The 24,809-nt window shown below is 28.1% G+C and overlaps 1 protein-coding gene across 2 annotated transcripts in view; it reads left to right on the top strand.

Annotated features, from left to right (window-relative positions):
- Positions 1 to 24,809, top strand: part of LOC121120798 (uncharacterized) — a 107,919-nt gene that overhangs the window by 40,791 nt on the left and 42,319 nt on the right. For both annotated transcript variants that reach the window (XM_071889643.1, XM_071889644.1), the window contains exons 2-4: positions 3,800 to 4,058; positions 4,132 to 4,400; positions 12,712 to 12,888. The gene's annotated coding sequence lies outside the window, so the exon portion shown is untranslated. The remainder of the gene's footprint in view (positions 1 to 3,799; positions 4,059 to 4,131; positions 4,401 to 12,711; positions 12,889 to 24,809) is intronic.

The following is a 24,809-nucleotide window of genomic DNA, read 5'->3' as shown; positions in this document are numbered from 1 at the left end:
AAAAAATAAAAATACAAAATTATTCATTTTTTTATTGATCCTTATATGCAGTGATATTTTATTCAATTGCTTTATATTATAGGAAAACCATCTTTTGGTGAAAAAATTAGCAGCGACTTTTTGCTCTGACATCATGACGTTATAACGAAAGTACAATATTACCTTTTTCGTTTATAGACATTAATGACGCCACAAATGTTCCGTTGGAAAACATTGTTAAAGACTATATCAGATTGTTACTCCGTGTTTAAAAAAAAATATTAAGCATTTAGTTTTTTATTTGGATGCTTTAATATGATTTTTTTTATCGCCTCGTATTTGTTAAGGATTATTGACTGTTCTTTATTTTATTAATGTTTTTATTTTGTTAGTTTGCTAAAGTTGTACCAAAATAAATGGTCATTAAAAAAAATATTATAGCAAAATGTAAAGCATACACCTTATATTACAACAAAAACGTATTTAAATTGGGATGAATCTTCCTGCTTCTCAAATATTAATTTTTTGTTCTAATTAGTCAAATAATAGACTTTATTATATTTTGTTACGAAATATTTCCGCACAATCTTATATAGCTTATTTATTTAATATTCTTTAAGAAAATTAAAAGTTCAACGGAAAAAAATCAATCAAAATTGATTTTTTTTACACCAAATCTTTTGAAGTTTCAATAACAAGTTTATTCTTTAGATTCAGCTATAATATTAAGCAATTGAAAAAAATATATATATTAGCTACTATGCATGATTTAATAAACAAATTATTTTTTGAATGCTGGAATGTTTTTTATCAATTTACCTTAAATTTTCATCTATTTAGTTCTTCTTCAATTGATTTTGGTGTTCTATAGTTTAAATAACAATAATAAGCGTAGGTAATATTTAATTCCTGAGAAGTGAAATTTCCTTTCTACTACGTAATAGCTATCATTGATATATACGAAACCGGATTGAAAACTTGCGTGTTTCTCCCCCTCCTTTTCGTAACAGCTTTTTGTAGCTTTAACTTGCCCAAAATGCTACCAATTAGGATCCCCTCTTCATATGTAACAACTACTAAGGACGAATTACCAATAAAATCTTAGAAAATACTTTCGTTAGGAATTGAAAGGATGCTACCGTAGGTTAAAAAGGATTTATCTGGGTTTTTATTACCTTTTAATCCTAATCATCAATATAATGCAATTAAGTTATGTTTGTAGTCCCTTAAGAAAAATAAAAAAAAACAACATTTGACTAACGCGTTATGAAAACTTTTGTACTCTTTTTGAAGCAGTATATTTGGAATTTAGTTTCTTACCGATTCTTACCACAAGTGTATTTGTGATGCATCAACGTAAAAATAATTGTGAAAAAAAACAAGGAAAAGAGAAAATTCCAGTTTATTTATAAACTTCATATATTTGTATACATAAAGCACTATGTGTTGTTCGTTTGTCAAATGGTATGCTTTTCATACAATATATAATTAAGTTCCTACTGTAGTTAATTTATTTTCAAAATAAGTTTTCGTTTGTATTTTATCATTGTATGCAAACTTTTTTTTCTAATAAATTGATCATTCGAATCGGACTCCAAATTTTATATCTACATAAGTTCAGTATTTTTTACTATAAATATAACCAAATCTATTTCTATTCCAATATTTTAAATAAGCCTTATGTTATTTGCATTTTAATTAAAAAAACGAAAAGTTTTTTGTTATTATTCACAACAATATTAAGTAGTTAGTAATTTATTCCTTTCATACTTTGCTTTTTCAAATCATCAACTTTTCTTTTAAGCTTTTTTTATTAACCCATTAAAGGTGATAGTTAAATAGTTTACCACTAAATTTAAGCATGAATATTTCTATCTGCATGCAACATTTATTAATTTATTTTGTTTATCTGTCGTTTGAATTACTTTACTTAATATTATAAATAAAAGAAAAGTATAATTTTTTTAATGAGGTGCCACATTACCGCGTGGTCCATTAGAATCTAAACACTTTGAATTTTAAAGTTCAACAAGATATAATTTATTAATTAACAATATAATTTCAAAAAAATTAATGAATGAATAGACCTTTGTCTGAACACCCTCAATCATTAATTTGCCCGTACTTAGCGGCAATAATGCCTTCCTGGCACAGGTGGAAGGTCTGGCACCTGCTGCTGATGTAGTCATCGGTCATGGTGTCCCGGTGCTGGCTGACAGGGGTATTGAGGGCATTGGCATTTGGATAACGGACACTGCAGTCCTTATTCCCGACATGCATATAAAAGGTGTAGTTAAAGGGGTTGGCATCAGGGCTGCAGGGTCCAAAAAGTGTTAAAAAAAGTTCAAAAGAACTCAAAATAATCATTCAAAAGAGTCCAGTAACGGAGGAAATGTTTTTTTTTCATTCCTGGTGTGAAAAGTGACCTCTCCAACCTCTTTTCCCCCACTTTTTTGATATCTCTCTGGAAAGTCGGTTTTAAAACTCCAATAATTCTTGTATGGACCCTCATAGACTTGCGGGAATTGGCCTTGGCTGTTTTCTTTTCCCCTTGTGGGTTCAGTTTGGCCTTTTTTGAGAGATTTTTTTTTCTAATCATTAACGATACATTATTGTCTAAAATAAAATGCAGTTAAGACTGTCATTTCCTCTTTTGGCCGAACATCAATAACTATTTTCATAAAATTTACATTATATTATTGATAACTACTATTGACGTAATTATATATTTTTGAACTGATATAAAGCAGTATGAATGATGAGCCGTCCAAAAATTTGAATTCCATGTTTATGATGTAAATTAAAGCATCACTTTGATAAGTTTTTTTTTTTTAAACCAAGTACAACTATATTTCAACTTATTATTATTTGATGAATCATATACAATGCGGAGATAAACTCGCATCTAAATCCTAAAACATAATAAAAAGTAGGAATTCTCATTTTTATAAAAATATTTTTAGTCATTTAATGATGATTTGTTTAGATAATTCTAAAAGCAACACTGAGACGTAATTGGTCAAATTAATATAAGGTAAACTAGAATTGGCACTCGATAGAACATAAAACCTTCGTTGAAATTCCAAGTTATATATCTTAATTAGTTCTAAGTTATTGTCTATTATATATTTTGTACGTTTTGTGTTACTTTGAACTCTCAAAATTGAATGGCCTCTTACTGTGACCATATATAATCTTTGTACCAAGTTTGATCCAAATCTATATTTATCTATTGCCATAGTCCTGATGACTGAGAAACAAATAGAGGTAAAATCATTCGGTTCCACTTCGTTATGGAGGTAATAAATACAATTGAACATTTTTTTTTTGCAAATATACAAGTATAATTCGCCTATTTGAATAAGTATATATAAAGATCAAATAAATCTACATTGACATATACTTGGTTAATAAAAACTTAGTATTTCTACTGATTTAGACCCTATAAACACAAAAATCTTAAACATTACAATTTGATCATTTAGAAAGAAAAAAAAATAATATTAGAGGAAATAATTTTCTTTTCAGGTACATTTCTAATATACATGTTTCTACACAAAAATTTATACTAATCCATTTAAAAAATCAAAATTCATATTTTGTTTGAAATCAAATATATTCAAAGTCTAATTTAATGTAAAAAAAACTAATAATAGGTTCGTAATTATTGTAATTATGCCTGAAATTAGAAGGATTCTTCTAACTTGTGTAATCAGTGTCTTGAAACTTGTTAATTTTTGCTTAACCATTTACAATATAGTAACTTTCATTTATTTATATAAAAATATGGAATTAAATTAAAAACTTAATCTTTTTTCAGTTTTTTGAAAAACTCCTGGTCCAAAGAATAAATCAATGAACCTTTCATCAACCCAAAATCATTTAGGAGCATCCAAACTTTCCCTTTCCTCTGCCAAATTTTCCAAATCAAGTAACAGTATCAACAGTAGTAAACCACACAAAGGAAGCTCTGAATGTGTAAATGAACCAAAACAAGCGTGTAAAAATAATAGTATATCTAATAGCAGTCAAAACATTGAGCTATCTAATGAGGAAATCAACAATAAAAGCAGTCAAAAGTGAGTTTTTTCTCTCTCCTTGATAAAAAAAAATCATTACTGAATGAGTTTTTTTCTTTCTATATACACACAGTTCGTTATCAGACGAGAAAAAGGGAAAATCTAAAAAGTTTTTAAATCAATGGAAACAGGCAGCCTCCATGTCGAAAATAGGGAATCGTACCAAAAATTTACTGGAAAAATGGAAATATAGCTACTCTGTCGATTTAAATGAAACTAATTTGAACTCTACGGACTCATTATTGGTTTCAAAGTCTCCTTTAGGATCTAGTATAAAAGGAATTGAGAAAACTGAAGAAAGCAATCTATCATCGAAGGGGAAATGGACGGAGCATATATGGTGTAAGCTAAATATATTATAAATAGAATATAGTTATATTATTTTTTCTTTTCATAACCATAATTTATTTAAAAGACTTTGAAATACTGGAAACATATTACATAATACTACAATGGAGTAATAAAAAACATTTAAAACACAAACAAACCATCAAAACCTAAACTTAATTGTTTTTAAAATGTGCATATATACTTTCTTAAAATATTTATCACCCAACCATCCAGCTTGGAGCTGGATGCTTTCATGAAGTAGACGCAGAATTGAATTTTCACGAACGCTGCGTGATTAAATTTTTTAGTTTATTAAATATTTAATGTAATGATTTTTCTACAGCTTCCCCTCTCCCAAATATAATCAAATCAATATACAACCCTCATTTTCGGAAATAAACATTCAACTGTGATCAAAATTCACCTTATGAAGACCATAAAAAGCCTGAATAAGTTGGACGATATACGATCCCAATACCATTAGTTTTGGTCAAAATTTTGATATTGAGTTTACGTTTCTTTGAAATGATCTGTTTTTACATTGAATGAAACTTAGTATTAAATGTTGTAAGGATATTGTTCATGTGTATTTTTGAACATTATCCGTTCCAACAATTATCTCAAACTTATTACAAAAAGTTTTTAAATGTTTAAAAAAATAAATATTTGTTTTAAATGTAAAACTTGTAGAATAATTTAAACAAGTTTCAAGATACTGCATCTGTTGTTCTTCCAATACCATTAAATTTTTTTTTTTTTTGGAAAGATTAGGTTGGAAGAAATAATTTAAAACTTACTATATTAAATAGTGTTAAACTAACTTCTTATCAAACTATTTAAATTAGGCTCTTCAAATTCATTGTAAGCTTTTAATCCATGAAAACAGAGTAGTTGGCCATCATTTTTTAGTTTTTAGGGCTCTAACAAGATTGGGATATCAAAAGAATATTTTATAGCATAGACGTTTAAAGTTAATAGACTTTTTTTATTGCTGTCCCACAATAAGATGGATTGCAAGCTGTTTAAAAAAGGGGTCAAATTTTGACTTGTTAAAATATTATTATCATGATAATAGTTCTTGAACAGAGGTTGTTGGAGCAGTTGATCGATATTATAACATAATTTTTGAAAAAAAATACTGACTTGCTTAAACATAACCAAAAAATAGTCGACATATATAAGTGACCCTCTCACAATAATTGAGGCAAAAAAAAAAAAATAAGAAAAAGTCTTCTACCCTACGAGCTATTATTTTCCCATAGTTAATGGCTCAAATTTGGAAGATCAATTTGATTTTTGAAATAAAATAAGTATACTTTTTTGACTCTGTGATAAAATTTATGCGGTGTTTCGTTTTGAGATGTGTGAGTCAACCCATCTCCAAGTAATTCATATCTAAAAACAAAAAAATATTACCACTACCTCAATTCTTCTCTATGCTTGCATTAAAAGTCACCAAAGGTTAAGTATACGTCCTAATAATTAATCATCAAGGGCTATTTTGATAGTTGAAGAATATTTGATGCGACAAAATAATAAACTAACTTCTTACAAAATTTAAAATTTATCATCAAAGGAACTTATATATGTAAATTTAATTTAGTTATATCTTGTGTCATTTATATTGAATATATTTGAACATCAACGTGGAAGTTTTATGTATGTATTTTAAGTATGAGTGATTTTTTAAATATATGACGCTTATCTTCAATCTACTTTCTTGGTGTATCTATATTACCAATTTCGTTAACTAAAAATGAATAGGAAATTTGATCTTGAATTACATACTTTCAATAAATAATTTTATTCTTGTATTAAACATTATCTATAAGTACCAACTTAACAAAGAAATATAAGAATGATTTCTAAAGAGTATACATACTTAACGCTTTCAAAAAATATATTAACATTACTTTTTATTATGTTGACATAACAAATTGGTTGTTTTAATGACAAATAATTTTGTAAAACCACTTGAATCAATGATTTTTCTTTTTTGTATTTGTAGTAACTATGTTTTTTTTGTAACCATTAAGCAAAAGTATATTATTATATAATAAACAATTTTTGACACAACACAAAAATACACTAATTTATGGAACATAAATGTTGAATTTAATAATATTTTACAATAAAAGTAGTCAAAAGTCAATATTTTTCAATAAGCCAGGATTGAAATGTACTATAAATATGTTGATATATGTACAGATAGATTTAAAACAATATAAAATGTTAGGAAAAATTGCATTACCAAAAACATAAATACATAATGTAGTTTAAAATTAGACTACATGAACAATACCAAAAAACAATAAAAGTATCCAATATAAGAATAAAATGATGTTTCATTAGTGTAAACGTTTTCAATTTAGTAAGTTAATCTCTTAAAAAGAAGTTGATATAGAGTAGAATAGTATGAAAGAGAATCATCTATAAAATACTTAATCTCATCAAGGACAAAAATTATTTACCAAGTTTGGGATTTTTAGAGAAAAAACGGCCAATATAGTAATTATTGCCCTCAGATCTTGCATGCAAATTGTTTCACTATTAGGTAGCTTTGAAGCAATAGGAGCTTTGGCTCCAAACAAAGCAAAATGAATTGCTCGACTCTGTAGGGGTAATAGTTTGAATGAACATCAAATATAATTCTGGTTTTTATTTCCCTAATATTGCTCTCTGTTACACCCATGCTCAATAACAAGAACTCTTTCAGTATTGCCACAACATAGGAATGCTTTGAACTATTATACAATGAATCTATTTTGTGCAAAACCAAGCTTTCACAGTCCTATTTGCAATGCAGTGTTGCATTTCACAATATAAATTATGACTATTTTACACGGACTATGCTGCAGTGGTCTACGATCATCATTTTGAGCAAATTTCATAGTTTAATATACTAGTTCCTTGAATTGTAATAGAAGGATCCCAGGAATCATCACTTATCCTTGGTATTTTTAAAGGAAAAACAATATACCTAGCTGCAGAGGACAAAACTATAAATTCTCAAGTTTCCCTTATGAATTGGCTATCTACATTTAACAAATTAGAGCATTGGCGCTCAAAAGAGCGAAATGCATTTCCTGATTTTCAGAGAATTTTGCCTTTGCTTTTTGGGCAAGCCGAACAAATTGGGTTCCTTTAAGGTATTAACATCTCCTCCCTCCACATTAAGAGAAATAATTTCAATTATAACGGAAAGCGAAGGACACTCGACGAAAGAATAATAATTATAGTTCAAAAAAGTTCAAAATCCTTTCAGGGATCGAAAAAAACAACAACATACCTTCGATAAATCCCCAGGAATAATTTCCATTGTATTATCCAATGACTAAGGCAATTTCGATTTTCTGACGAACTTTTGACATATCTTGTATAGACAAAATCATTATATTTAAGTACCAAGATGTAAATGATATTTTCCAGATTTTGTAAGAAGAAACCAATATTTTCCACTATTTAAAAGGCAGTTTATGGTAGGATTAGGACCATAAAGAGTAATTATATTACTAATTACTGCTTCAATTTTTAAATCCTTTGGATTTTGTATACTCTTGAAAAAATTTCTTTTCGATAATTTCAGTTTTCTATATATTTTAAAATTCAATAAGATATCTGTTAAAATTAATAAAAATAGCTAAAATTCAATTTTCAGAGATCAAAGGTATTGGGTCCACGAGACGGTAAAATCGCATAATTTTCCAAAACTTTTGAACAAATTGATAACCATTACTCCAATGAATGTTTATTTTTAGGTAGATATATTTTTGACAAAGGTTTATGCTCTACTGAGTACCCATTCTAGTTGTCCATATTATTAATTACTAATTCAACAATAAATTTTCTTCAAAGTTTTCCGAGTAAAAAAACTCACTTGTCTACATGTTGATTGCTAATTTATTGCTCTCTCAAAATAAAATAACAAGAGATACACAAGAAGGAAAAGAAAAACAGATTATAAACACCAGAAAATCCCCTGATTGATATTAATATAAAATACATATATTGCATTCACTACACACTTCCCCCTTCAACCAGTGTTTGGCTTAAGGTTACATATTGAAATAGATTTGGTTTTACCATTCCATTCAATAATAAAACTTAATCTAAACCTCTGAATGACTTTATAAGGTCCACTAAAGAAAGGTTCCAAGGAAGACTTAATCGGAGGATTCAAGGCATATACATGAGTAGCGTTCATTAATTTTTTGTAAGTAGAATTTGAAATTTGATTTTTTTTTTTTGCTGATGTTATGGTCGGTATTTATTTGTTTCGGATTGATCTTCTCCTGATATAGTAGAGAACCAGACGATCGAATATCCTCTCCAAAAACAAATCTTGCAGGGGAATAATTTGGCAAGATTTAGGGGTGGTTCTTAAATCCAACAATATATTTGGCAGAACATCAACCCCACCCCTACCTGTTTCCAATATATTGCAACGCATAGCCTCCTTCAGGGTTCGATGCTTACGTTCTATTAGAAAATTGGCTTGGGGATAATATGGGGTTGTCTGTACATTTTGGATATTAAAATCATTCATTAGTTTCTCCCAAACTAATGCCCCAAACTGACCTCCTTGGTCAGTTGTTATGATTTCAGGATAGCCAAATCGACAAAACCAGTTCTTTTTAAGCTGGTTAATGATGTTTTCAGTGCTCGCGTTTGGTAAAGGATAAACTACCGATCCGTTTGTTGTCTGGCCTATCACTGTAAGAACCATTGTTTGTCCTCTGCTTTTTTGAAATGGCCCAATTAAATCATGGTGAATATGATTAAATTTTTTTTTGGGTACTTGATTTTTTTCAAACGGTAAATAGGCTAATTCCATTTTCTTTGATTTGCTGCAAACGTCACAACGACATATGTAGTCCCTTATGACAGAAGTCCAAAAATACTCTCCTTCAATTTTTCATTATGAGTCAATATGTTTCACAAGGGTATCCGTAAAGTCCGTCCCATCCTTGGAGATTTCATTAATTAGGTCCCATGCATTTTATTCCATTTCACAAACAGAGATGTTGTCCCTGTTTGAAATGAGGTTTACAAACTCTCTGGAAAACGTTTGCTTTTAACCTAAAAGATGGAAGTTTCACTGACACGTGACTAATTTCACTCACTTTACAGTCTTGAGAAATACTATCCACCGTCATAATTCGTTAGTCGGGGTCACAGTTATGGTGTCCTTAGACACCTAAAAGAAAAACTCACTTGTGTACATTCTGAGTGCTAATTTATTACTCTCTCAAATGACAATAACAAGAGATATACAAAAAAGAAAAGAAAAACAGATTATAAACACCAGAAAATCCCTTTATTGATGGCGCTGAATTTACCTGTTCCAATATCAATTTAAATGACCGTTTTAAATGTGGTCGTAACCTAGTACCAAAACAACATTAGTCACCTTTTGAAGGTTTATTTTTTTTTTGCAAAAGGTTGGAATACACTTAATTATACGTAGTGATTATATATTTAACCCTTTGTGAAAAAAACAATGTGTTGCATAATTCAAATAAAGCTTCTTATTCTGACAAAAATATTTTTGTACAAGTGCAATAATATTTTTCGGTTATTTTTTTAATTATCTTTTGAAACCTCAATGACTGGTAAAACAGTTAATCTAAATCTGTTTTTATTGCTAAATGGTAAATAGTTTTGTACAATTTAATTACTTCTATAAAGTGTACTAAAGATACTTAAGCTGGAATAAGAAAATGATTATTTACCTAGCTACACTTAATCATTAGAACATGTATTTGTTGTTAATGAAATAGTGTCTGTTTTATTTTGTAAATGTTTTGAGTTGAAAGCCATTTAGATTCAGAATTGCATTGTTATTGGTGCATCTAAAATTGAACGTCACAATATTTTTGTTTTACATAGCTTAAATTATAAGAAATCCGAATAGTTTTTCAAAGAAAAACATATCCTTAAACCTCTTTTTAATATTTTCAAATATATACAGGCCCATATTATTTCATAGTAAGTTAGTTTCTGAATAAATTTTATCATTGAGTCAAAAAAGTATAGCAAATTAATACTTTTTGTTCAGAGTCAAATCTCAACTCATAGAATATTATATCAAGTTGGCAGATTGTTAATTTGAACCTTTTTTGATAATCCATAAAATTCTTGGAGCTAGTTTCAGTCATGCAACTAGCCAATATTTAAACATTAACGTCAAGATCTCTCTCCAACATTTGAATACGTTGAGAGTCGTTGTTCCACAATACTGTCTTTTAACGCAACTTCCCATTTTTTTCCAACATTCTTTATTTGATGTATATATTATATAGAATATACATATATAAATAAACCGCAGCAAATTTCGTAAAAAGTATATAAATAAACATTATAGTTTATATTTAATGCTCCTAGATAGAATTTCAACTGATATTCAAAAATTAATCTTTAAAAAAACAACAGTAAACATGCAAATTAAAATTATGAAATATATTTGTTAAAATTTCTTAACATCCTTTTTAAAATACTTCGGCGATTCTGTTAAGTTGATGGAAGGCACCAGATTTCTTCCCCTGCAAAATTCCAAGACTGCTTTAAGAACTTTCATTGTGAGAGAAACATAGCGTTCTGAAGCTGCCAAGATTATACCTCTCAACTCATCCTCCCGAGTAGGCTTATAGTTAGTTAGTTGGCTGGTGATAAGGGCTTTACAATTAAGAATTGCAAAGTCCAGACCCCTTGATACCTCAGAAGTTTCACTTTTCTTCTTTGAAATTTCAAAAAGAACAAGACCTTTGAAATATTTTCATCCCCATTCGTCAGTCCTTTTAGATTTATGGATACAGAATATTTCAGGATATAGATGGCAGGGGAGTCCACAAATGCATGAAGTGTGTTATTATATATTTTTCCACAGTCCTTGCAGGGCCTAGTATTTCTAATACAATCTCTGGAGATTTGTAATTTAACGTTAAACTTTTTATCATCATTTATTCCCCTCAGAATATGTACTATTTTTTTTTTCAACTCATAGGGAGGCCTAAACGCTAACTATACAGCTCCCAGAGTAATTTTTAAGGCATCTTTGTAGCCAAAGATGGTTGTAATAGTAAAAAAATCATATATCATATTAAGTAAAAATCATACTCAATATTTTTTTGAAAAGTTATGGCTGGATCCTTCTAAGTATTATATTACAGCATATTAATATAAAATATAATTTTTATAATAAATCACTAATCAGTGTTTGTATAACGGATAATTTAATTATTACAAATATTTTCGGGGCACTGCACAGGCTAAAATATGATTTGGAGCTTAAATCTATATTAAAAGTCAATAAAAACAGACAATACGTTGAAAACTGCTAGACATCTTACAACTAATCCTTTTGTAATAAGTGTTTCAATATTCCAAACTTATCTTCAATGAGTGAATATTGAACTAAAATTACTTATACCAAGTGATGGTAAAGAGCCAACAATTATAACACATCAATTAAATAATACAAAAAACAGACAAACTTGTTATAACAATACTGCTCCTAGAAATCAATTTTATAAAAGAAATTTACAAAAATTTCTTTGACTAATTTAAGGATAATCTGCATTGTTGTTGACTAGCAGTATATCATTCTCAACCTGACGACAGTTTTTATAATGTTTTATTTCCACTTGATATTAATTTGATAAAAAAAAATCATATCAACCATTGATCAATACGAAGAACTCTCATGAATACAGATCAAGCATTTCATCTGAAATTTACAAGATTGGTAAGTGTGTTATATATATAACGCTCAATTAAAAATAAGTTAGACAAGGATATGTAATTTAATGTTTATGTCTTAAAACTTTTATTAAATCGGTGCAAGTATTACAAATTTAAGAAAATAAACGATTTTAGGAAATATCTCCAAAATATCCAAAATAGACCTCCAAAATTGTATTTCTAAATTTTTTTTATTCGTTTAAAGAACCTTGATAAATAGTAACTAATTAAAAAAACTTTACAGAAAATTAATAATTACAAAATATCAAAATATATTTTTTAAAAGTTTTTCAGCCAATAAGTACAATGACCTAATAAGGGTAGTGAATTTATGATATTTATTGATATATTTATATCAATCAGCTGAAAAATAAAGTCTCAGCTTTAATTTTTCATCATATTTTATCCCTAATTGACCCTTATTTTATGTAAATAAAACAACAATAGAAATTAGAAGTAGCAATATCAGAAAAAAAAAAGTTGTTCTTTCTTCAAAAAGCCACATAAAAATTAATAGGTTCTATTTTTAGACTCTCTATATTGCATAACCCTCAATTTATATATTTTTTTTCTATCCCCATAGCTGCATGGGTTCATCCTGGTTTTAGTAATGAGCAAACAGACGTAGAAGCTATCCAGCCAGGAGGGAATTTACTCTCCGATTTTCAAAAAAGATAAATTCATTTATTTTTTCTTCCATGTACTGGATTTGAATGCCGACAATGTTATCTCCTCAGAGGATTTTCAAAAACTGAACGACGTGAGTACTACTATTAAATATATATACTATCATATATATTCCATTAGACTGGTTCTTAAAATATATTTTCTCTATCGAACTGTTGAGTTGAAACATCAAAAAATGAAAAAAATAAATCTTAATAAATAGTCAATATAAAGCAGTATATTATGAATGAATGTATAAAATGAGTAAAAAAATCTTTCTGAAGTTTGAAACAATGTAAATACTTAATTTATCACCCACCTAGCCAAATTCATTACTACAGGACGGCTAAATTGTATTTCTCGTTGTGGAGTACCACACAGAAAAATTAGAGATTGTACACAAAATTCCCCATATACACCTGATATCTTTCATATTCTTATGCTGTCAATAGTTTAAATATGTGTTAAATGTATAGTGACAAGAACTATCGATTTGACAAATAATATAAGCCTTTTTGCATATTTAAAAAAAAAAAAGTTTAGATCTTATATTATACATAAAGGACAAAAATAGTGTGCACTACACCACTGTATACTCTATAAAAACTATAGCAATATTTTATAAGTTATTTTTTTGCAAGAAACAATCATTTTAGGATAAAATTATTCAAATATTTGAAAGTTTGTTTATTTTACTGAAGTATTTATTCATTGTGAAGTTCTCTATTTTGACATCAATTGATTAATTATTTTATAAATACGATCTTTTTTCTCCCTATAAATTATGAAATTTTGAAACTTTAAAGGGAATTTCGAAATATTTGTTTAATATGGCAAAATATATCAATTTTAACTAAATAAAGCCTAATAAAGATTTGATAAAAACGGAGAGAGTAAAAACATGATGGTTCAGAATTGATTAATCCGTTTTCAGCTATTTTTTATTTGGGAAATTGATTCGTTGGTCGACTGAAACACTTCTTGACGCTTCTCTCCAAATGAACTATTATCAAGTTTCCAAGTTCTACTGTACTCTAACTATTTTATGTTGTTCAGTATATGTGTATATAGTTCATCAGTCGAAGTTGTTATAGAATTGTAATGATCTTAATATGACTAATTTAAATACACAGGATAAGTAATTCCATCCAACTTTAGTCCCATACAAATATATTCACTCTCTTTTACGTTTTCATAACAATTGATTTGGGAGTAGGGGGGCGCAGCAGTTTTATTTTTATGTCTACCAGAGAAAGTTTACTTAACATAAAATATTCAATATCATTTATTTTCCGACGATATATGTACAATTGTATTTTCCCAAGTTGGGACAAGCCGCTAAAAACCTTTATTTATAAAACGAATTGACTTCCCTCATACAAATCAAACTTTGAAATAAACTCCATAATTTGATTTAAGGTCACAAAATAATATTTCTGGTGTGTCAACATAGAAGCAATCTTAAACACAAATCATGAAAAAGACAACATCCCAATTTATTTTTTATTTCATAACCACATTCAGCCCAATGTTTTATAAAGATTATTTGAGTTTATTAAAAACTTTTAATTCAAATTTGGGATGAGTAAAGGTACTTTAAACATTTAAATGTAGTTTGGAAACTTTAATTGATTTATAATACTTATGTGGGCCCTTATTTGGCCTTTCAAATAAAATCCATAAATTTCTTATATTGTTACGATCAGTTTTGACTATTTTGAGTGCAATATATTGTTTAGGATGTATAAGAATAATTTGTAGATTGAAATGAATTTTAATTCGTTGAATAATAAAAATATAATCTAGCCTCAGTCTGAGAAAAATATTCTACCTTGCTTTTGTGTTTACGTGTCTCATTTATTGTAAAAAAATGATATGCACATAAATTAAAAATAAGTTTTCTATATTCTTTTAATATTTACTTTCCTACTCAGTAGGGATCTAAATTAATAGAGAGTCGAAACGTTATAAAAGTTACTTAAACGAATAGAACATGCGTTATAATATCCTTCTGATGTTTAATATTTTATAATGTAAGAAAAAAGAAAGAAAGATGGAATGATGTGACAATATTTTTTGTAAACATGTATTTTTCTTGAAAAAAAGTTTCATTTTCTTTTCTTTGCCTTAAAGAGTTTTTAATTGAATATTTTGTTATGTATAACATATTATGCCCTGAGGAAGAATCGTACAACAACTATTACAGGATAATACTTACTTTTTCAATGTTATTTTAAAAGGTAATCTTCAAAAAAAAGTCCCAGGATAATGTATGCTCAACTACTACAATATCAGAAATTGGATGAGTTTATGAAACTATAACAAAGCTTGGAGGATAATTTGAAAGATATATGCGGATATCATATTTGTACCTGTGTAACAGTTTACAGTTCCATTATTTGAAGCAATATTTTAAATTGTGGTAATTGGATCAAATGTAGGGGCTTTCATTGTGAGATTGCCTTCATAAAAGCTCACAACTGTTTTATTTGTTCAAAATGGAAATAATAACCTGTTGCATATCTTAATATTTCATTACAACTAGATTAGATGTGCCCAACGTTGCCCGAGATGCTTATAAATTAAAATCAATAAAGAACTCTACTGCTAAATATAAAACAAAAAATTAAGACTGTGAAATTTTAATAATCATTCAAATTTTGTTTTTGTAAGTATGACTATACAAATATGTAGGACTCATGTTGACCGCAATGAGGAAGCGTTTACGAGACTTCCAGTTCGCCGCCTGACACAAAATAAAGCAAATATTCTATAATACACCCCAACCCTCGGGTTATGCAGACGAACTGCTGTGCCCGAGTCAAGTTAAATTTATATACCACTACTTCCTCAGAGTAAAGAAACCCTCCTAATATCAAAAATACGCCCCAGCCCTCAGGTTGTACAGATTAAGTGCTGGACCCAAATACAGTTTAAACTCTGCCACTATTGTGTTTCTAAGCACCAAGAACCTCTTTAAGCATCCCAGAGTACATCTCCGCCTACGGGTTCTTAAATGGAACAAAAAATGCTATGTAAAGGCCACCATGGGCCTGAGGACCCAGAATTTTTTTACCAGAACCAATTTTGGAGCCAAAAGACCCTACATCACAAATTTCAGCAAAATCCATCAATTGATTCGGCCTTGATTGAAGGACGCAAGCACACTCACACATCCCCCTCTTTCAAAAATTATAAGATAACTGATTAATTGCTACAACATACATGTCTTTAAAATAGACTCATTCCAATCTTTTCCTCCTATATTCAAATAATTTTTTAAATTCAAATCTTATTAAAATACCATCACAATGAATAAAATAAACTAAACTCAATATCCTACTTTATGATAGTGTAGGAAAGTCATAAACAGTTGAAACTCATTAAATATTGTTAAATCACTTAAAAATTAATTGGATTAGACATACTAAATTCTTATAAACACAATATTATATATTTACAAAAATACAAATTAATTATATAACAATTAAGATAAGTACTTTTTCTGCATTTTCCATTGAAGTATGAACTGTTACCCCTGCAATAAAGTCAAATTTTTTTTTCCTTTTTGCCTTTAATAGATAATGCCGTCCTAGTGGGTTTGAATTTGTACAAGATGTTTTGAACTTTTGTGGTCATAATATTAATTTATTTTTGATGAAGAACAATATCAAGTATATGTAAAATATTTATGTTAAATCATGATTTAAAGATCAAACAAAAAACTATATGCTCACATTAAAAAAAAAATGTATAACGGTTTTCCCTGATGCCTTATAAAAGAAGATAGGCATTAGTCTTTCCATACACACTACTCAGAGACAAGGGTTGGTAGCCATTCTATATTTAATCCAAAATTTTGAATTTTCAAGTAAGACGGTTCTCCAAGTCTTTGGCTCTTTCTTGAAATGAATCATATAAACAAAACATATTTTTCTTCTTTGGATTTGTATCATAAAGTGCTGTGTTGTTCTTATTTCAACTAGTCAAAAAATTATAAAAATAGTCTTTGGATCTTGTTTTTTTTTTTTTTTAAACCTATCCTTTCAAAATTCCCTCTCTTTTCAAAATCTCATTTTGTGAAAAAACAATCTCCTTGTAGAAGATTGTCTTTAAAAAAATTATATTTCCTTTAATTGATATGTCTGATCGATATGCCATTCGTTTTTTTAGGTGACAGGTTTCTTGCCATTTCATTATTTGTAACATAAGTGTTAATATAAAGTCATAGTAAAAGTTTAAGTTCAAATCCACGTCTGCCACCCTTGTTCTGGAGATTTAAAATTACCTTTGTGTAGCTGGGATCAAATACATAGAAAAAGGAGAGACTAAACAATTTTATTAGAATTTATTTTTATTTTGGAAAGACTCCTTACTATTAAGTTGTGTCACAAAGTGTAAAAATATAAATTTCTATTAATATTTTATAATATAACTTGAAGAGGAAGTCTTTAAATTTATGGATGAGACAATCAGATTTTATAATTTTTTTGGGCAACTCTGTAGCATAAGTAGAAATTATGTTATTTTATATTAACAACAAAAATAAAGATGTAATCTTCTTGGCTCATAGTAGTTGTAAATATTTCCGAAAAATAAAATAAAATTCTAATTTTAAAAATAATCAAGGAAGTTTAATAAATATGTCATCTTTTTTTTTTTGATCAAAGATAAATATTGAAAAACAGTAAATCTCTTAATAGAGGCATTTTTAACCGTTACATATTAAATTTATAAACAGTAATGTCTGTATGTGTTGGGTGAAAAAGTTTACATATAAGTTTTAAAGAATTTAGTATGTACAACAAAATATACAACCCTCATATAAAATAAATATTTTTCTCCTCGAGGATATTCGCCGAACGCTTTGTTACCGCTTTGCAACTGGTCTACAGAATTTTTGTATTTTGTTTTGTCCCAAGATGGCTTCACATAGACAAAAATGTTGTGTTTGCTCCTACTGGAATTTTAATTGGCCTTCTTCTCACTTATTTCTTACATAAAAAAGCCAGGAGGTTCATATCTCGTGACCAAGAGGCTGAACTGTTAATGTTCCATATAAGTTTAATGTTCTTTTTGCAGCAAGATTATACTTTCAAGTTGGTATTGTTAGGAACTCTATTGTGTTAGAAGCAAACTTTTTAGCTTATGAAGGCTTTATGGACCCATATGATTACATTCGTATTCGTAAAAATTCAATATATACTGCGGTGTTGATTTTCACAATCCTGAAGTCCGATGTTTGAGAAACATCATGCTTTCAGCTTCTATGTTCGTTCTCTTGTGTATTTGAGGAAAAAGAAAAATAATTTTTTTTTTGTTAACATTGAAACAACATTTTTTTATGATTTTAACTGATTATACTAGTAGAAAAATTTGTAATTTATATTTATGTAAAGTAGGGGATCATTTATAAGGCCACATTATGTAGAATATATTTCAATATTTGTTTTTGCTTTTATTTGTTAAAGTGACTGTACCTACAATACTTGTCAATATCTTGTTTTCTAAATACTTTTATGTGATAAAACCAAATGAATATTAGTTACATGGAAGTTTCTTAGATATGAAAACTTTCTTAAACGTTTATTCATTAGTTAAAACTCCAATTTAATTTCCAAGAAGAAGTTAATATTCGAACAATAATTATTTAATTAGCTTGGAGAATATTTAACTTTCTCTTTATTACATTATCTGTAATGTAATAGATATTGGATAGTTACTAATATTTGTTTTTACACAGTAAACTTTTCTTTGTATTATAGTTTTTTTACCATACGTTGAATTTACAGTCGATGATAGAGCTCGGTCAAAATTCAGCACACAGTATATCAGAACTGATACTATAACTATTTTAGTGCTTTTCCAATTCATTATCTGAAAAAAAATCAAAACTTCCATTCGCCACCATTATTCAAAACTTTTACAATTTTGACAGCTTGTTATGGTAACCTTTTTTATAATACAAACTGAAGTCTCTGTGTACCGCATATCAAAATTTATAACAACATCCCTAACATCTGTTTTTTATAATTAATTTATTTAGAGGTTACGTTAACGTTTAGATTTTCACAAATTGCAATGTAGATAGAATGTATTAATATTTTTAGTGGATACAAGTAGTTATATAATTTACAAACCGATTTTATTCGGTCAAATAAATATTGGATTATATAAAACACAATTTTTAATGGATATCAAAATTTATAACAACATCCCTAACATCTGTTTTTTATAAATTAAGTTTATTTAGAGGTTACGTTAACTTTTAGATTTTCACAAATTGCAATGAAATGTGACTAGTCAAATGTTGCAAAAGTTTTTGAACTACTCATTTATTTAATTTGATAAAAGTTGAACCAATTTAGATAGAATGTATTAATATTTTTAGTGGATACAAGTAGTTATATAATTTACCGAATTTTAACCGATTTTATTCGGTCAAATAAACATTGGATTATATAAAACACAATCAATTCATTAAGGGACTAATATTGCTTTATCCATAAAACATTTTTTTTTTAAATAAACGCCATGGAAAGTTTCAATAAAAATCCTAGTCCCAAATATTGGAGCAAAATTTGACCCCCCCCCCAAATTAAACATTCCTACGTCTCTTTTCTTTATGGCAAATCCATAATAATTTTTGTTTGTGAGAATTATCTTGATTTTGTGCGTTTGGCCTTGATTTATATTGATTTAATACTTATTACTCAAGATAATTTATGGATATTAATCTTCCATCCATGAAATAGTTTTATACAATATCTGTTCATACCTATTAAGTTACAAAGCAATAATTGATTTGATTAAAAGTATAGTTAATCAGATCAAATAAGTGCTCGTAAGCCAAAATCTATTAATATATTACCTACTAAAGAGACTCTTAGGTAAGAAGCAACATACTGATTGGTGTTGGTTCAGTCCTTATTTAGGAATGAATATAGCTGTCCTGACCAGTTAAGTTTTGGTCCGTTCAAGTTCAGTCCTACATATCCGTCGTAAAAAGTTTGGTCCTTGATGATGTAACTCAACTTTATTTCTTCTTGTTTTAATCAGTTCTTGTACTAAAAGTCCAAAGGGCCAATAGTCTTAAGTGCCGGTCCAAGGACTGATAGGACTGGCCCTAAAACTGGATTGGACCTAATAAATAAGGAAGGACACAAGACAAATGGAGGTTAAAATAATAATGAATACAGAAACATGCACCTCAAATATGCTCACTCATTCACACACCCTCTATCAAAAAATGAACAGAGATGATATATCTTGTAGAATGTTACGAGAATGAAACTGTGTAAATAATTAAATAGTTGGAAAAAAAGAAGTAGTTTAAAGGGTTATACGTGTGACTAAGTGCTCGATGTTTAAAATTATTTTGAGGGTATATTATAAGATTATTTGAGGCAAAAGCTTCTTTAGAAACCAAAGAACTATGTTCATAAGGGAATGGAATCCTGAAATTTCCAAGAAGGGCACTTGGAGTCCATTAATCTCAGAGATTCAAAAGTAAGGAATGATAACATGTAAAATGCTATGTCATTGGAAAAGGAAAAAGACAAAAAAAAAAAAAAAAAAAAAAAAAAACCCGGTGGTTATAATAAGAGAGCGAAAAAAGCGTGCAGTATATAAAGTATCGATATGTCATACTCTGACGTGACCAGAAGTAGTGAATAACAATTCAAAACAATGAAACAGGGAAGAAAACCAAAAACAAACAAAAAACTCATGACAACCCTTTCTGGAAGTTTTTTTGCTTGGGGTGGAGGGATAGTCAAGAAAATAAAGTTAAAGGATTTATTACTACAACTTAAGAATACTAATACGAAATTAAATGCATGTAAAAGAAGGCCAAAGTGTTTTTTTTATACACTAAAAAGTCCAGTCATCATAATTATTAAATTTACGTATATTTTCGGCTTCAATAAAATAATCAAATAATTTGTTTTGACAATTAGAGGCTGAAAGGTATTAAAAGAAATTCAAAGCCTCGTTTAAGTTATTGTAAATCATGGCTCAGAAAAGAATGTGGAGATATTTAAGATTAAAAGATTTGATTGGAGAAATAGAAAGTATCAATCATGAAAGGAAATCTGAGGATGAAGATGAAAAGAAGATTATAGAAAATCAGAAAAATTGAGAATAAAAATTAGTTTAAATTAAAAACTCACTGCAATCATTCTTGTGCATGGTAAAAAAGTTGAATTAATTACAAAAATTTAACATGTACAGTGCTTCAAATGTTTAAAATATTGACACATTAAAGCTATTTTGAAGTTTAGGGTGTCTTGGATAAAAATTGCTGCGGTACCTCTCATCCAAATTAAAATTCGCTCCGAGCTGCCATCATAACAGCAGGGAACACAATAGATACGTCCTTCATCGTCAAGAGCAGACAATTAAGGCTTTTATTGTTTGTGAAGTAGGACATATTTAATTAAAAAAAAGCTTAATATATTATTTCAACATATCACAAATTCATTTTGAGTTCTCATTTCTTGATTCCATAAAAGTTAATTTTTCTAAAATTTAGTCGTACAACTCCAAGTTTTGGGTTCCACTCTGTAGAGCCAGAAACCAATAAACGTTGGAACTGTCCTCGGTCTCCACTAAATTATTATTTATAATTGTTTTTTTTTAAATAAAAATGTCCAATTTTATAAACAAAAAAGATGTAATCATTGACTCTTTCTCTTGATTTTTCCTATTTCTTTATAGCATTTAAAATGATCTTTAATTTTTAAATTCTATTGTACTTATGTATGATATCGATATTCTTTGTTTAATGACACCATAAATGTATGATAAGATATTGGCCAGTAAATAGATCTATTGGAATCAAGTACATATCTGTTATGTATATATGTATAACTATGTAGGCATTAACTTTCTATTTTCTTGGGTTGCTTCACCAGATTAATGTAGATAAAACTTTCAATTAAATTTGGAAGTACGCACAATAAACATAACGCATTCAATGGAACATTAGCAATAAATATTCACAATTATTCGGAAATGAAATATATACAGTTTATGTTGATATATTTCGAATCTTAATATAGTTTAAAGTATATATTACAAATGTACAATATATATGGTTGGAGCTTCTAACTTCTCCCAAACATTCAAAATAAGGAAAACAAGGATATTTTAATTAAAAATAAAAATATTGTTATAATATAAAAACTGACAATAAGGTTACAACATACTAAATCGATGTAAGTATTGTTGCCCTAAGCTTCAATCAAAATCTCCACAAGGTTCCTGAAATGGCTGCACGTGAGCTTAATTTTAACCTTCTCTGAACTGTTGCAATCTTTCTTGATAGCATTGACGTGGGAGTTTTTGTTAGCATCGATATGTCTATTGGTCTTTGGCTACAATACGACGCCAAAACTGTCCATATGTTCAAGCCTGGGGGGGGTTGCTTCTAAAGACTTAAAAACATGGAGTATTGTCATGATATCGGTCCCAGCGACGGTTGTCGTCGATTTTTGTTGTTGTGGAACAGTACCACAGTATCTATGTCACCCATGAAGCTGAACCTAATCTCTGTCATAAAGATGTGCAGAGACATGATAGCTTGATAGTGGCTGGAAATTTGGTCTCCATTACTTTTAGGACATCATGGATCCTTAAAACAATCCTTTTATTGTTTTGTCGATTAATTTTCTTGTCTGGCAAAAAAAAAAAAAAATGAAAATGAAATGAAAGATGTCCCTTTTGGACTCTTACATCTTATTTTCGTATTCATGAGGGTTATCCTTTACAAGCTCTTTATCTCCTAGTTTATTGTATGTCGACTCCGATATGATTATTTATATTTCTTGAATAAATGTAATTAACTAAAGTAATAAATATGTATTAATGAATAATTTTAAACCGTATCAATATTTCAATAATTTCATTATACTCCTTTAATCATCGAGTTTTTTTACTTATTCGGTAATTTACATAACTTTTACAATTTAAAAAAAAAAAATAATATCTTTAAGAAAAAAGTGTTATTGTCCAAATGCAATTTTTTTTTATATTCAAACTTTCTTTACAATGAACTTTATACTCTCCATTTTTGATGAAAAAATGTATAAGGTTATTATTTAAATGTTAAATATAAGTTTAAATTTGTTCAAAAGTTTCTTTAAAAAATGATATGATTAATTACAACAAAAAATTAACATAAGACTGGTGAAGAAAATATAAAAAATAAATGTTAGCATATTTTGTAACAAAAACGGCATGTGTTATAATTAAAAATAATAGTAGATATATTATTAGATATGTGTTGCGTTAATATTAAAACAATCTTGAACAAAAATTAAGTAAGCAGATAATCCCAAATACTTTTTTTTAAATATATATATATATAAATAGGGCAATATTTCAAAGACATATTTGAGTTATTTATAGTTTTTGTATTCAAATTCTTGGGATAACTAAAGGTTTTTATGAATTTTAGCTATATTTTAACACCTTTATTTGATTTAAAAGACGTTATATTGACCCTGATATGACCATTCAAATAAAATCTGTCAATTTCTTCATTTTTTATTGTGACGATCAATTTTGTCAACTTAAGTTCAATTTGAGAAGACTCCAAAGGGTTAATACGAATAAGTTTGTAGACAACAATTGGCGATAATTTGTCAAAAAAAAAATATCTATAGAAATTTTTCAGAAAAATAGCTTAGTCTTCCTTTTGTGTTAACATTCCACATAAATTATAAAAAAATAATATTTAAACATTAAATGATACTCTATACGACTAACAAATTGTAATTGTACAATCTACTAGTACAGGTTAAAACTTGTACAAATGACCAAGTTACACACTTTATAAGTGAGAATTTATTATTTTAAATATTATAAAAAAAATACACTTTTGAGTGCTAATGGATTTGAGTATTATAAAAACTTGAAAACAAAACAAAACTAGTCTTTTATCAAATTTACAATTTTCTAAAAAAATATTGAACTCATCAAAAATATTTTTTCGACTTTATGAACCTGAATTAGGATTAATAGTAGCTAGCAATATTTGATTAATTTATAATTAAATTTCAAGTATCACTCATAAGGACAGCAAAAACGACACCCTCTCCCACCTTATTAACAAAAAAATTAATATTTTGAAAAGGATAAGCCTCATACGTATGTGGAAATTCCCAAAAAATCGAATTTGAAGATAGGAAAATTCTCCTAACACGAATTTTACAAACACCAAACTCAGCCAAAAATTTAGACTTGAATCTAACTCTACTTTTTAGAAAATATGAATAATTTAAAAAAAAACAACAAAAAACTTTCATAAAATATTTTTTGTATTGTGTCTTACACAATTTAAACGTCATTATACTAGATTGGTAAAGGAAACGATATTTTCAACGTCTCTAAGTCATTTAACTCCTCAAACTTCTGATTCTTTCTATCATTTCAAACAAAAATGTATTTAACAAAACCAGAAAGAATGAAATTTGTTCGTTATAAATAATTCTTCAAATTTCTGTACAAGCTCTCACCCAAACAAAAACCCAAGGGACGTCCATGTAAATGAATGTAAATTTTTCTTTACATTACCTTTTTGTTTAGTATTCTTAGTCAAAAAAGTATCGGAAAGTACGAAATACTGATACTAATTTTGGTAATATAACTATTTCAAAAAAAGTTGGGATCGTGTCGATACTGATTTTTACTATAATTAACTTTTGCTTGTCTTGAAAGCCATGTTTTATAAAAGAAAAGAAATCCTACATTTATATAATTAAAACCCTAGAGACATGCAAATATACTACATACAAAGAAAATAATACAATATTATTACACCATTGCATTGAACAATGCCTTTGGGTCGTAAATATTTTTATACTAATATTTTTGTTAGACTTGTTAGGGTGTCCTTTTAATATATATTTTTGGAGCTATGAAAACACAAGAGGTATCAAAGTTAGTGTAATTTTACACAAATTATGAAAATTGTAAAAAAATAAAATTGTACATCATTTAAAGGGCTCCCCC

Source organism: Lepeophtheirus salmonis, chromosome 6 (assembly GCF_016086655.4).
Source record: "Lepeophtheirus salmonis chromosome 6, UVic_Lsal_1.4, whole genome shotgun sequence".
Lineage (NCBI taxonomy): Eukaryota > Metazoa > Arthropoda > Copepoda > Siphonostomatoida > Caligidae > Lepeophtheirus > Lepeophtheirus salmonis.
Note: the sequence above shows the minus strand (reverse complement) of the source record. Positions and strands in the feature narration are given on the sequence as shown.